Raw genomic sequence first — 12836 nt, forward strand, 5'->3', positions numbered from 1 at the left:
AATATGGCTAGCAATAAATGTCCTAACATAAACAAACAGTGAATGCCACAAAGCTACGAAGAACTAGGTCTAGTAATCTATACACTTTTCAAGTAATTAAAAATTAGATGGTCTGCAGCAATAATGAGTTACCTGCCAATTAAAAAGAAGAAGAAGTTTAATAAACTATTCGACTCCATAGAAAGAAACAAATCAAGTAATTCAAAATTAGATGGTCTGCAGCAATAATGAGTTACCTGCCAATTAAGAAGAAGACGTTTAATAAACTATTCGACTCCATAGAAAGAAACAAATCATTTTTTTTAATTAATCAAGAACTAGATCAGAGGCCCAGGACTGCCCCACAACCCCTGCATCTGGCTAGCCAGTATCCTGTGGACGCTGCGGTTACGCACCCTGCAGCCTGTACAGTGCCATACTTCCCTGTCGTGGTGCCGTTCCAGCACTGCACGTAGAAATTAATATATTTTTTGAAAGTACACACAACTAGAAATATAGAAAATAAATACAGTATTTGTAATAGAGATGTTGGGTATTTGGTGTAGAGGTGGAGATTATGCCAATGACAGTATTACATAAAACATCAGTTTCTAGTTTGGATTAACATGAATATAAATACCATAGATATGTGTAATACAGTTTGCTTATATAACGGGGATGTGATAAGGAATTCTGACTTTTCCAGGTTCCTTATCAATTTGCCACCGTCCAAAATACTAGTTTATTTATTGATAGGAAAATTCCTTAAAACCCCCTGACTTTAGGGAGGGTCCCAATAAGATCACACAGCAGCATCAGTCACAAGACAAATGTCGATGGTGGCAGACAGAGAAGATCCCAGTCCCAGACTCCAGGAATGTCTGGGGGCGGGACCGATGATTGATGACCCTGTGGGCGTGGCTTGGTGTAATGATGTGTGATCTCTCCCTAGCACTCGTTCACCGGTGGGCGTTTACGATTCCTGAATTACCTCTCGTTGTGGGCGTGGCTTTCCCTGGCTGCGATAGACTCGTGGTCCGAGCTTTCCTCCGGGTGCGGTCTGTGCAACCAGCGGGAGTGCGGGACCGGGATCGCCTGATGATGGATGGCATTAACACGGTGAGTACAGCTAAACTCCACCCATGTCATGTACCGTAGCTGTCTGTTATTGTGATCTTAATGATTACATTAATTAGTGAAGCTTATGTACTGTGATCTGTACTGTATCAATTAACAGTTATGTATTGTACTGTGTATCACAGTGATCTAATGTACTGTGTTTCATAGTTCTCTAGAAGGATAATGACTGCAGTATCTGGTCATTATGTGATAGTCACACTTTGTACTTGGAGTTTAGTTAATAAAAGTTGAGAGAGTCACTAATTGCTGATACTTTTTTTGTGCATATATTATTGATCAGTGACTATGTATGCCTCCTCTTACATTATGTGTAGGCTCTCTATTTTATTATATTAGATAGGTACACTCTGGATCGTAACCTATTCTGAGCAAAGTACAGTGGTTTGCCTTCCCTTCTGATTTTTTATGTAACCGAATTGTTATTTAAATAATTTCCAATATTTTGGGTTGGTAAATGAGACAGATTTGGCCCCCTAAAGTATTTTGCCTTCACGTTTCTCTTCTAACTATACAGTTTATAAACTCTGCTAAATCATACTTTTAGTTATGATATTTGGCACCCAAACATTATTTTTAATTTATGTAGTCGTTTCAATCGTGGTAACAGTAGATGACAGATTTAGCCTAAACCTGGTTGTGCTACTTTGTAACTAATTACCACTCCTTATTGATGTCTGACTGGCAGAGGTAACGTTTGCTGGAGGGTTAGGGGTATATTTACTAAAGTACAGGTTTTTAGAAGTGGAGATGTTGCCTATAGCAACCAATTAGATTCTGCTTAACATTGATTTAGCACCTTCTAGAAGATAATAGCTAGAATCTGATTGGTTGCTATGGGCAACATCCCACTTATAAAAACCTGCACTTTAGTAAATCTACCCCTAATCTTGCTTTAGGATCTTTAGGGAATGCAGAAACATATATGAATAGGTCTGGTGAAAGGTAGGAGTAGGGCCAGCATATATTGGCTGTAGTGGTATTCTAGTGAATATACTTTCTTATGTCAGTTTTATGGTGTGTGAATTGAAGCCCAGACAGATTGGCAGCCAGTTGAGTGCTTGGTTGCTGGATATCATTTAACCACTCTCTGGAAGCTGGAGAAAACGTGGTCGCTTTCCTAGTAAAATAGCAACTATATGACTGTAATATTTATTCAGTGATAGAGATGGTCCCCAATTTGTCTGTGGTTTATGCTTGTTACATTGTAATCAGGTTATTTGCTCTGTACATACCTAGACAAATATAGATACATATATACAGTACATAGAATTTCGAATATGATTTTTTTTTTCTAACAAAAATGTAAATGAATAAAAAATAACTAAACACAAAAACTGACACTTTTATGGGATGTAGTGGTGAGTTCAACAGTTACAATTTCGACACTTAAAAACGGGGACACTGAGGTTGATCTTGTATCAGACTGTGTGCCTATAGGATCTCCTATAGGATCTGATACAGGTCAAAAAGATGAAATTTCAGTCACTGACATCACTTATAAACCATAAATCATTCAGACTGTGTTTAAATCCTTGTGAATTCACAAATACACAAGTGTCTCTCAAGCTATCACTCATACCTTGCTGGCTTGAATAGAAAAGCACCTACAGATGTGTTCTTAAACACCTAGCGTTTATATGCTATTCGGTGCGAGATGCCTGGCGCAAGTGTGACACACAAGAGGAGTAGTGTACCATATATTTCTTAAAATTTTGCTTCATATGCATAACAGAATCAGCAAAAAGCCGCTTGCAGTGTACTAGAGGTGCTAAGCTGCAACATTAACTGTACAGGAATTGGTTTTGCACACATAAAAGTTGCAGATTAAGCACAACGGAACTTGGCGTGAGGAAAAGCCACGGACGCTCACATCGGAGCCTCTTGTTGCTGAAATTCAGACTCGGTCACACACAGGTGTACAAATGTCACACATCAAAGTGATCAGCATAATCTAGCAATGTAGTTTTGTTGCTCCCGGTTGTTTTATTTATGTAGATAAGACACTTTCGGCGTGGTCCAGTCACTTGGGACCTGGTGCACCGAGACGGGCTGTTCGGAACAGTGAAGCCACAGTGCAAAAGGACACATCTGTAGATTCTAATATGGCAGCTTACTTCAACAGGGATGAAAGAGAGCATGTTAGACTTACTTAGTTAAGTATAAGCACCTTACTTATATCACATATATTATTCAGTTCAGTAAAACACAACCACTGATAGCAATTATTTTATTTAGGCTATGGAACAGTAATCATAATTTCAGCACAGGCGAGGTATTGGTATTATGTTGACATTTAGGTTTTAAAACCCCAAGCAGCTGGCTAGGAAGCAGTGATGTTGCTTTAGAAGGGTCTTCTACACTGTGGAAATGGCTGATCACTGGGAATACATACAAGTTTCCAGTCTGCTGTGTTATGCAGACATTTGGCTGTATAATCATGGTGCAGTTCTTCAGTTTCAGACTATAACTTCAGGTTTAGTCCCCTTCAGCGTGGTCTTCAGGTTCGTTTCACCAAAAATACTCTTGGCCAAAGCTTGTATGGTTCAGCCCGTACATCTCTTTTCACATTGTTATGTGCATTGTTAATGAAAATCATAATCAGGGCAAATATTTATTTTGGTTTATAAAATTAAAGAGGACATGCGCTGAAACTGGGGGGAAGTAGGTTCAATGGAAATTTGAGGGAAATTACCTTCACAGAAAGGGTAGTGGATAAGTGGAATAGCCTCCCATCAGAGGTGGTAGAGGATAAGACAGTAGAGCAATTTAAACATGCTTGGGATAGGCATAAGAATATCCTTACAAAGAACTAAGGGTCACATAGGGTTGAGACTACCAAAGGGTTAAATAAAAGGGGCAGACTGGAAGGGCCAGGAGGTTCTTATCTGCAGGCAAATTCTGTGTCTCTAACTTCTTCCATAAATAAGTGTCACCCTCCCTACAGCCACAGTGACAGAATGGCTGGGATCTGGGACCTCTGCCTCTCAGGAGTTACTCCCCCTTTCTTATCCTGGCACTTCTATTGCGGTTCATTCTTTGTACATACTTTGTCTAAGTGCACCAGGCTGGATGGTTGCAGAGCTATCCAATCAGCGGCCATTCACATATCTACCTTCAGTTCAAATGTCAGACCGAAAAAGGGACAATTTTGGAGAGAGAAGGGGTCATACATTAAGCCCTGAAGAGGGACGCTATTCTAAAGGAGCAACAATTGTCATGAATGCATTACAAATAATTTATTTGCAAATAAACACACATAATTATAAATATGATGCAGCTCTGCTGAATGTGAAGCTATATCATTTAAAAAAAGCATTGGAAAGGGTTTGGAGCTTACAGACGGGCAATGTTTCAAGTCATACCGGACCTTTTTTCAAGCACTCACCAAAAAAGGTCCTGCATGACCTGAAATGCCCATAGGCGTCTATAGATGATCCCACCCTGTATCCTTCTCCTCTTGCACCCATCTGCATGAATTGGATGGTATCGATTGCCCACCTTCCTTTCAATTAGTTAATATATTCCATTCTGTATTAACTATACACAATTAATTAGAATTTATTTAATATTAGGTTTTAAGACTTGCACAGTATATTATTGGTTTCTGGGTAGAGCTACATAAAATGAACCCTTGGATGTATGACTATGTAGAATCAGGGGCGTATCTATAATGGGTGCAGGGTGTGCAGGGCACACGGGCCCCTGGGTCCAGGGGGGCCCCGCACCGCACACCCTGCACCCATAATATTACTTACCTCTCCGGAGTCCCACGTCGGCGGGGGTCCGGCGCTGTAAAAACGACTGGAAAATGGCCACCGCGGCTATTTTCCCGTCATTTGTGCATTTTCCCTATGACCAGCGCATACTCTATAGACTCTGGGCACACTCTAGTGCCCAGAGTCTATAACTCCGGCACTGGGCGCGCACAGCTCAGTGTGCTGCCGGCCGCCGGAGGGAGAGGAGGGCGCCTGTGTCGGAGACTGCACACAGGCCCCCTCCTCTCTAGAAACACCCCTGTGTAGAATGTTGGATGCTCTGAGAAATACAGAGGCAGGGGCAGAACTATGGGAGACAATGGAGGCGCCTGCCGCCGGGCTCCAGCTCTGAAGGGGCACCTCTTCCATTGTCCACAACATTTTCACCCCACTTAGGGCTGTAACTATGTACTAGGAGTGTACCGTCACGGCCGCCCAATACATGGCACCCCTTCCTGACACCTGAGAAGCCGCCATACACTAGTGGAGAGCTCCATGTCACACCATCAGCTGCTGCCTTCATCTATCTATATAGCCTATCTGCATGCAAATTGCTACATTACAGTGTCAGCGGCTGTGACGGGGGGCACCAAATTATAACTTGCCTTCGGGCGTCTGGGATGAACTTACGCCACTGTACAGAGGGGGTTGGAATATGATGGTTCTCTTTGCTCAGACCTGACCTCTCTTCAACTGTAGTGAATGGTCATCTGTGTACAGATAGCTGGCACAGATCCAGCATGATCTGATTATCATGCTGATGGGCAGTGTACTTGGCACTGTCAGCTTATCGACTGTAGAAACTTGTGTTTCCCTGTTGTGCAATGATAAAGTGATGCAGTTGTTACGATTAGCTATACACATGCTAATCGTAACACTGCTATGGGAGATGTTGGTGCTGAACAATAGTAAACTCTACTGTAAAGTATAATGATATAAGTCACAAATGTTCTCTCTGACCATATAAACTCATAAGGCTGAAAGTCATCGATCTCTGAGGTGACTTATAATATCCATATTGTAAGAAAATGGGCATGAGAGCTTACATTCTCTGTACAGTAGTTTAAAAGTAAACAATATTATTAACACATGTATATTATAATTAAATATCAATAATAGTGCCTGTCTACTTGTCTTATGGACCTGTTACATTATATTAGATGGGGAATGCGGTTACATTATCACACAAGCTGTATAAATGCTGTTAGAAGTTCCTGCTTCCCTTTCTAATGTCACATCCTGTAATGTGTTACCAAATTCTAAGAAATAATCTATTAACAGTTATTTATATAGCGCACACCTATTCTGCATTTCCTAGGGCCTTAATGTGAGCAGCCTTAAAAACATATAGATAAAAAGCACATAGAAAAACCTAAAGTGTATGTTAGTTTTTAGAATTTTTACCCATTTTCCCAGCACATATTTGAGCTAGCCCTAATTTGTGTAACTTTGTTTGTAAAAAATAATCTTTGTGTTGGGTGAAAGTGGTATGACGCTCCTGCTGGGGCCTGTCTGATCTCACCTTGATAACGCCAACAGTGCTAGTTCAATGCTTATATTATATATGACAGGCTGGGTATTTAAACAGATGTTGCTTACATCTTCCCTTGTGATTCTCCATCTGGTTTTCTCCCTCTTTATAAACATGTTTGCATTTTTCAGTTTAGTACTGAGGTTTATAGGGGGGGGGGGGGGGGTGTTAAACATATTTGCTCATTATACATTGCACTTGTCAGATGTTTCAAATATTCACTTCATTATACAGTTATGTACAGTATAGATTTTCTCTCGCTGTAATAATGGTACAGAAGGAGAAACGGGTCTTAATACCTTTAGAGGCTAATACCACCTAAAACTGACAGAGCAAAAGTTAAGCATAAATGCTGAATATTACTTATTAAAACCCAACAGGTTGGTGCAGTATAGAGGAGTGTCTCCCAATGGTTGCCACAGTACAGGAGTGCTCCCCTAGGTAATGTAGGGTCACGTAGAGCGTCAGCAGCAGGAGAGACTAAAGCCTTCCCTGATAGTGTTCCAGTTAATCGAGTGGATTGCCAGATCCTCACTAAATAGTATTCTGACGTTAGTTTACCTACTCTCCCGAAATGGTCGGGAGCCTCCCGAAAATCGGGTGCTGCTCCCGACCACCCGGAAGAATAGGCAAGTCTCCCGTAACCAGCTGCTGCTGGACCACACCCCCTGTTTTGTTTTACTGTACAAAAGTGGGCAGTCCATGGGGGCTGGTGACGAGTTCCGCGCTGAATCGCGCCATCGTAACCCCACCCTCGCTTTACAGTGCCTGTATTACCGTCTCTGTACACCCCGCACCGCCCACCTGCTGTTAGCAGAGAGCCGACCTGGAGGGGGCAGCCTAAAAGCCGGTAAGTATGGTTTAACCTAGTTAATTTACACTCAAAACTGCGTTTTCAGTTTTATCTAGAATCTTTTAAGTCATAAAATACATTTTGGCCGCTAGAAGTTCATAACACGTTAGACCAAAAGGAACTGTAAAGATTATTCTATATGATAAAGATAGTAAGCTAGACAGGACAATACATTTTTATGCTTTTTTGTTCCATAACCTCTATGTACTACCAGGCCAGGATTTACATCTTCTGCTCTCTATGCCATTATGCTGTGTCGCTCACTCACAGCAATACAGTATAACAACCCCACCTGCGTTCCACTGCCTATAAGACACCGGTATAAATAATTTACAAACATTACACAAGTAATAGAACTGTATTGTAATATGAAACATTATTAAACATAACAAAGATTATGAAACCTTTCATACCAACATCTTCTCCTTACTGCAGACAATGACACCAACCCTTTGGGTTTAGTCGCCACTGCTTATTTGGTATTACGACTGCTGATGCAGCATTGTTTATAAGGAATCAGTATGATTTACCGCCGGCCGCATGGTTCAAATCCCGTCAGCGGCATCCCGACATGGGTGAAAATCCCGAATGGTGATTAAGGTAAGTAACCCTAATCTTTCCCCCCCCCCCAACCCTCCCTTAGGGGTGCCTATCCCTAACCTCCCCCCTTGTGCCTAACCCTAATCCCCCCTTCCCCTAGCCTAAATCTAAACCTTCCGGGGGGGTGCCTAACCCTAAGTCCCCCCCGAGAGCCCCTAACCTAACCCTCCACCCCCGTAGCTGTCCGCGCCCAGCGCCCGTCTTCCCTTCGATCGGGATTCCGGGCATCGGGCTCCCGGCGTAGGTAAAATGACAGGCGTCGGGCGTGCGACGCCTGTTATTTAACCCTTGCTGGGATTAGACAGTCGGGAAGCCAGCAATGGGGACCCAGCACGGCCTTTCTGGCTTCAGCAAAGCCTTCCAGGTACTGCCGGGTCCCCGCCAGCTGATACTGTCATGCACATGCGCAGACTGACTGTCATGCATGACACAGAAGCCTGTTGCTGGCAGCTGAGCTGAGCGGAGGATGCCTCCACCAAGGATGGATGTCGCTGGACCTCGCTGGAGGGGTAAGTAATGTTGATTACCAGTGGCGTATTCTGTGGTATCACTGCGATACTAAACAAAATATTCCACTGATATTAACATTTGTTGATAAATGGGGCCCATAGTTCTTTATGCTCAGCTCCTCCTCATGCACTGTGCAAAAACACGGAAGATACATCCGCAAAACTGACGCCTTCAATTCTGCATCAGACCTCTATGTAGAATCACCTCTACTGGGGTATTACTTGCAAAATAGTACACTGACACTAGGGCAGGGGTGGCCAACCAGTCAGAGGCAAAGAGACAAAAAATATCTGGTGAAGCTGAATAGCCGATCGAATAACTTGCGCGCACGCAAAAATGGGACGTGGCCTAGCTGACACAAGGCCACGCCTTCTTTTATTGACACGCCTTTGGTATGACATTCGCAGGAGCATGACCTTGTGTCACATCCCCGTTTTTAGTCACGCTGGGGGCGAGCCCAGCACATTGAAAATACACAATTTACATAAAGTTCCCAATATAATTTTTTCACTGTTGAAGTGAAAGAAAAAGTCAGAGCAATATAGAAAACATTGAAATAGCCACGTTCACATACAATATACAGAAACAATCAGATCCACATAAAATACATTTAAAATACACATTGAAATCCAGAACCACATAAAATACATTGAGAAAGCCAGTGGCCAGTATGCTGTGCCCCCTGTAGTTGTGCCCATTATGCAATGCCCCCAGTAGTTGTGCCGCTGCCTGCTGGATCTGACTGGATCCAGCAGGCGCGCTGGCTCCTCACATCGCGGGTGACGCCATGGCATCACCAGCGTACTGCATTACTGGGAACGCTGGCCTCTGAAGCGATCAGAGGCTTTTTTGGTCTCTGATCGCTTCACAACCCAACGTTCTCAGTTCCACTGTGGGCATGCCGAGCCGGGAGCCAGGAGGCGCAACGGAGACACAAAAGAGCAGCATGCGGCCCGAGAGCCTCGGGTTGGCCACCCCTGCACCCCCTAGTCCTAAGTAATAACAGTCCTATGCGGTAGCTTAGGGCTCTCAATTCTTTCATAAACAAGAGTATCCCTTTAAATAATGTAGGTGCATGAGGACCCTGAAAAGATAACAGAATTAGGCCTGTATTCAATTAGAAGAGAAAAGCCGAGATCCACGAAAAAGTATCGCTGATTGCGACTTTTCGCCAGGCGGAAACTTATCTCCGTATTTAGGGCCTGATTCAGACCCACTCGCGAGCGGCTGTCTGCTCGCAAGTGGGTCGATGGTGTGCACTGCGCATGCACACGACGGAGGGAGCTCCGTCGTGCGCATGCGCGAGACGCGACGAGCGAAGGACTTTCCTTCGCTCGTTGTGTCTGATCAAAGGGGGCGTGCTGTCGATGTTGATTGACAGCACGCCCCCTTTGGTGGGCGTGCCGGGGGCGTGCCTGCCAGACGGAGGCGTTCCCAAGGGAACGCCTACCGTCTGAAGCCGGCCCCACTGACATCACTAGTGATGTCAGTGGGAGTGATTTTGGCTCTGATAGAGCCAAAATCACTCCTGGCCTTGCGGTTGAGAAACTTCTGCTCGCACTGGCGATGGTCAAGACCAATGGTGACCCACAGCTATACGAGCGTCCAGGAGGACGCTCCATATTTATGGAGGTGGGCCCTGATTCAGAGCGTCCGGCTCTGAATCAGGGCCTTAATTCCATCCGCTTTTCGCGTACGCGGAAACGCAATGCAATGTAATACGCGAAAAAGATTCGCCTCTGAATAGCAGGAGAAAAAAAGTGCAACATTTTTATTTAGGGGTGCAAAGGTGGGGAAACCACTTAGAACCCTGGGGACAGCCCCCAAAGGACAACTGTGTCAAAAAATCCCTAAAAAGAGTAAGGAACAACCCTAAAAAGTAGATTGAATTTGGGGGCGAAAGAGTTCAAAGGGGGTGTACAAACATAAAAAGTAGCGAAATAGACTTTTTGGGGGTCTGAAAGTATGGGTGAGGGTTTTTTTTTTATTAAGGTGTGTTTTTGAAGTTTTTTATAACTTCACTTTAGCGACTTTTAAATATGCTAGCACCCATTTTCAAGTACCCCAAATTTGCCAAGACTACTTATTTTTTCCCCCAAAAAAACTGCTTTTCTACACCACTTGTGCAAAGACGCTAATTAGAGGCAATTGTACCAACTTAAGTACCCCAAACAGTTTAATTAGGGCTACTCGGGCACTACTACATTGATCCCCAATGTTTCTGCATCTTTTTGGGGGTTCAGGCTGATTTCCCCGATTCTGACACCACTTATCGCCTGTTCTGACTTCGCGTGTCGTCGTTTTCGCGTCTTTTGGAATTGAATAGGGCAATCGCGGGTACACGCGTGAAAATTTTCCGCGGCTACACTATGCGAAGTAGGCGAAACGTCCAGTAGACGAAACTTTATCGCATACGCAAAACTAATTGAATATGGGCCTTAGTATTAATGGCTACATTTCAGCAAGCACCTTGCAAAATCTCACTGTATTTTGCAAGGTGCTTGCCGAAATGTAGCCATTCACACTAAGGGGTCTATTTACTAAGCAGTGTTAGGAGACAAAGTGAAATGAGATAAGGTACCAGCCAATCAGCTCCTAACTGCCATCTCACAGGCTGTGTTTGAAAAATGACAGTTTGGAGCTGATTGGCTGGCACCTTATCACTTTTCACTCTGTCTCCTAACACTGCTTAGTAAATAGACCCCTAAAGTGTCTATTTACTAAGCAGTGTTAGGAGACAGAGTGAAAAGTGATAAGAAAGTGATAAGGTGCCAGCCAATCAGCTCCCAACTGTCATTTTTCAAACAAAGCCTGTGAGATGGCAGTTGGGAGCTGATTGGCTGGCACCTTACCACTTTTCACTCTTCATTTTTCCTAACACTGCTTAGTCAGGCTTGCCTACCCTCCCGATTTGGCCGGGAGCCTTCCGATTTTCGGGTGCCGCTCCCGGCCCCCCGGAAAGGCAGGCAAGCCTCCCGGAAGCATCCAACCCTCCCGACCTCCCCCCTGAAAAAACTAGAAACCCCCGCAGCGGGGGGGCGGTGATGCGATTCGCGCTGAATCGCGTCATCGTGGCTCCGCCCCCTGCTTAACAATAACGGCATTGTGAAGAGGGGCGGAGCCACAATGACGCGATCGTGTGGCTCCGCCCCCAATGTGACACCAAATGGTCGGCTCTGCCCCAATGGCCGGCCCCGCCCCCCACTGTTAGCCGACAATCAGCTCCCTCCCGGAAGGCTGGAGCTGATTGTCGGCAAGTATGTGCTTAGTAAATAGACCCCTTATTCTGTTATCTTTTCAGGGTTCCCATGCACCTTGATTATTGGTTTATATATTCCTCATCAGGTAACAATTGTAGGTTGCTAGGAGGGATGTTTCAATGCCTTGGACTCGCTGTGAGCTTGTTTTCCAACATGAATTCATTCTGTCTGGGATAGTAATCCTGCAGTGTTCTCCATATATGGACTGTAGCCTTTACTAAAGTATCACCGTTAATTGTTTTATTCTGAGGACCGTCCTTTGGGAACTTGTGTGTTTATTTTCTTCCAGGATGTCATTAGATATGGGCCTAAATATACACGGACGCAAAAAAATCTCTTAATAGGGAATAAAATCTTTAGCCAGAACTAACTCCTGTAAATCCTAATACAAAATATGACCTATAATTATTATATTTATATTGTATCATAAAATACATTAATGCAGATGTCAATTCCCAAGTACTGTAGGAAGGTTTTATAGAATGGATATCTTATTTTATGTAGAGATATGAATATAGTATGCAATTGCAAATTACAGATAGATTATAGACTTCATTACATTATTTTAAATAGTCAATTCATTATAGTAGATTAAATGATATAACCATATCTGTGGACATATAGTGGCAACAAGTGCGTATGTATGTATATAGTGATTTTGGGGAGCGCCCAACTCCAAATATGCAGGTTAAAATTTTCTCTTTAAATGTCCTTTTAAGGGGATGAACACAAAGAAGGGATCCACTTTCAGTTTCTACAATAATACCCTCAACCAGAGGGGATGCAATCGGGAAGCCGGCTGACATTATACCAACAGCCGGCTTCCCGACTGTCATATCCCAGCGAGGGTGAAATGACCGGTGCTCATTTTAACGACGCCAGGAGACCGGCGCCCGGCATTCCGATCAAAGGGATACCGGGCGCCACGAGCGGACAGCCGCGGGGGGGGAGGGTTAGGTTCAGGGCTCCTGGGGTGGACTTAGGGTTGGGCACCCCCCCTGGGAGGTTAGGGTTAGACTAGGGGGAGGGAGGGTTAGGGTTAGGCACTATGGGGGGGATTAGGGTTAGGCACTTGGGGGAAGGTTAGGGTTAGGCACCCCTAAGGGAGGGTTAGGGGGGTAGGTTAGGTTAGTTAGTACTTACCTGGGGACAATCTGGATTTCCAGCATTGTCGGGCTCCCGCTGCCGGGATCTCTTCATCTGTCAGC

At 44.1% G+C, this 12836-nt stretch overlaps 1 protein-coding gene across 1 annotated transcript in view; it reads left to right on the top strand.

Moving 5' to 3' along the window:
* Positions 1–1017: 1017 nt before the first annotated feature.
* The window catches only part of LOC148505485 (pleckstrin homology domain-containing family G member 3-like), a 225517-nt gene continuing 213698 nt past the window's right edge, over positions 1018–12836 (top strand). The window contains exon 1 of the mRNA XM_088448223.1: positions 1018–1098. The gene's annotated coding sequence lies outside the window, so the exon portion shown is untranslated. The remainder of the gene's footprint in view (positions 1099–12836) is intronic.

Source organism: Taudactylus pleione, unplaced genomic scaffold, assembly GCF_031769625.1.
Source record: "Taudactylus pleione unplaced genomic scaffold, aTauple2 ptg000452l, whole genome shotgun sequence".
NCBI classification, from domain to species: Eukaryota; Metazoa; Chordata; class Amphibia; order Anura; family Myobatrachidae; genus Taudactylus; species Taudactylus pleione.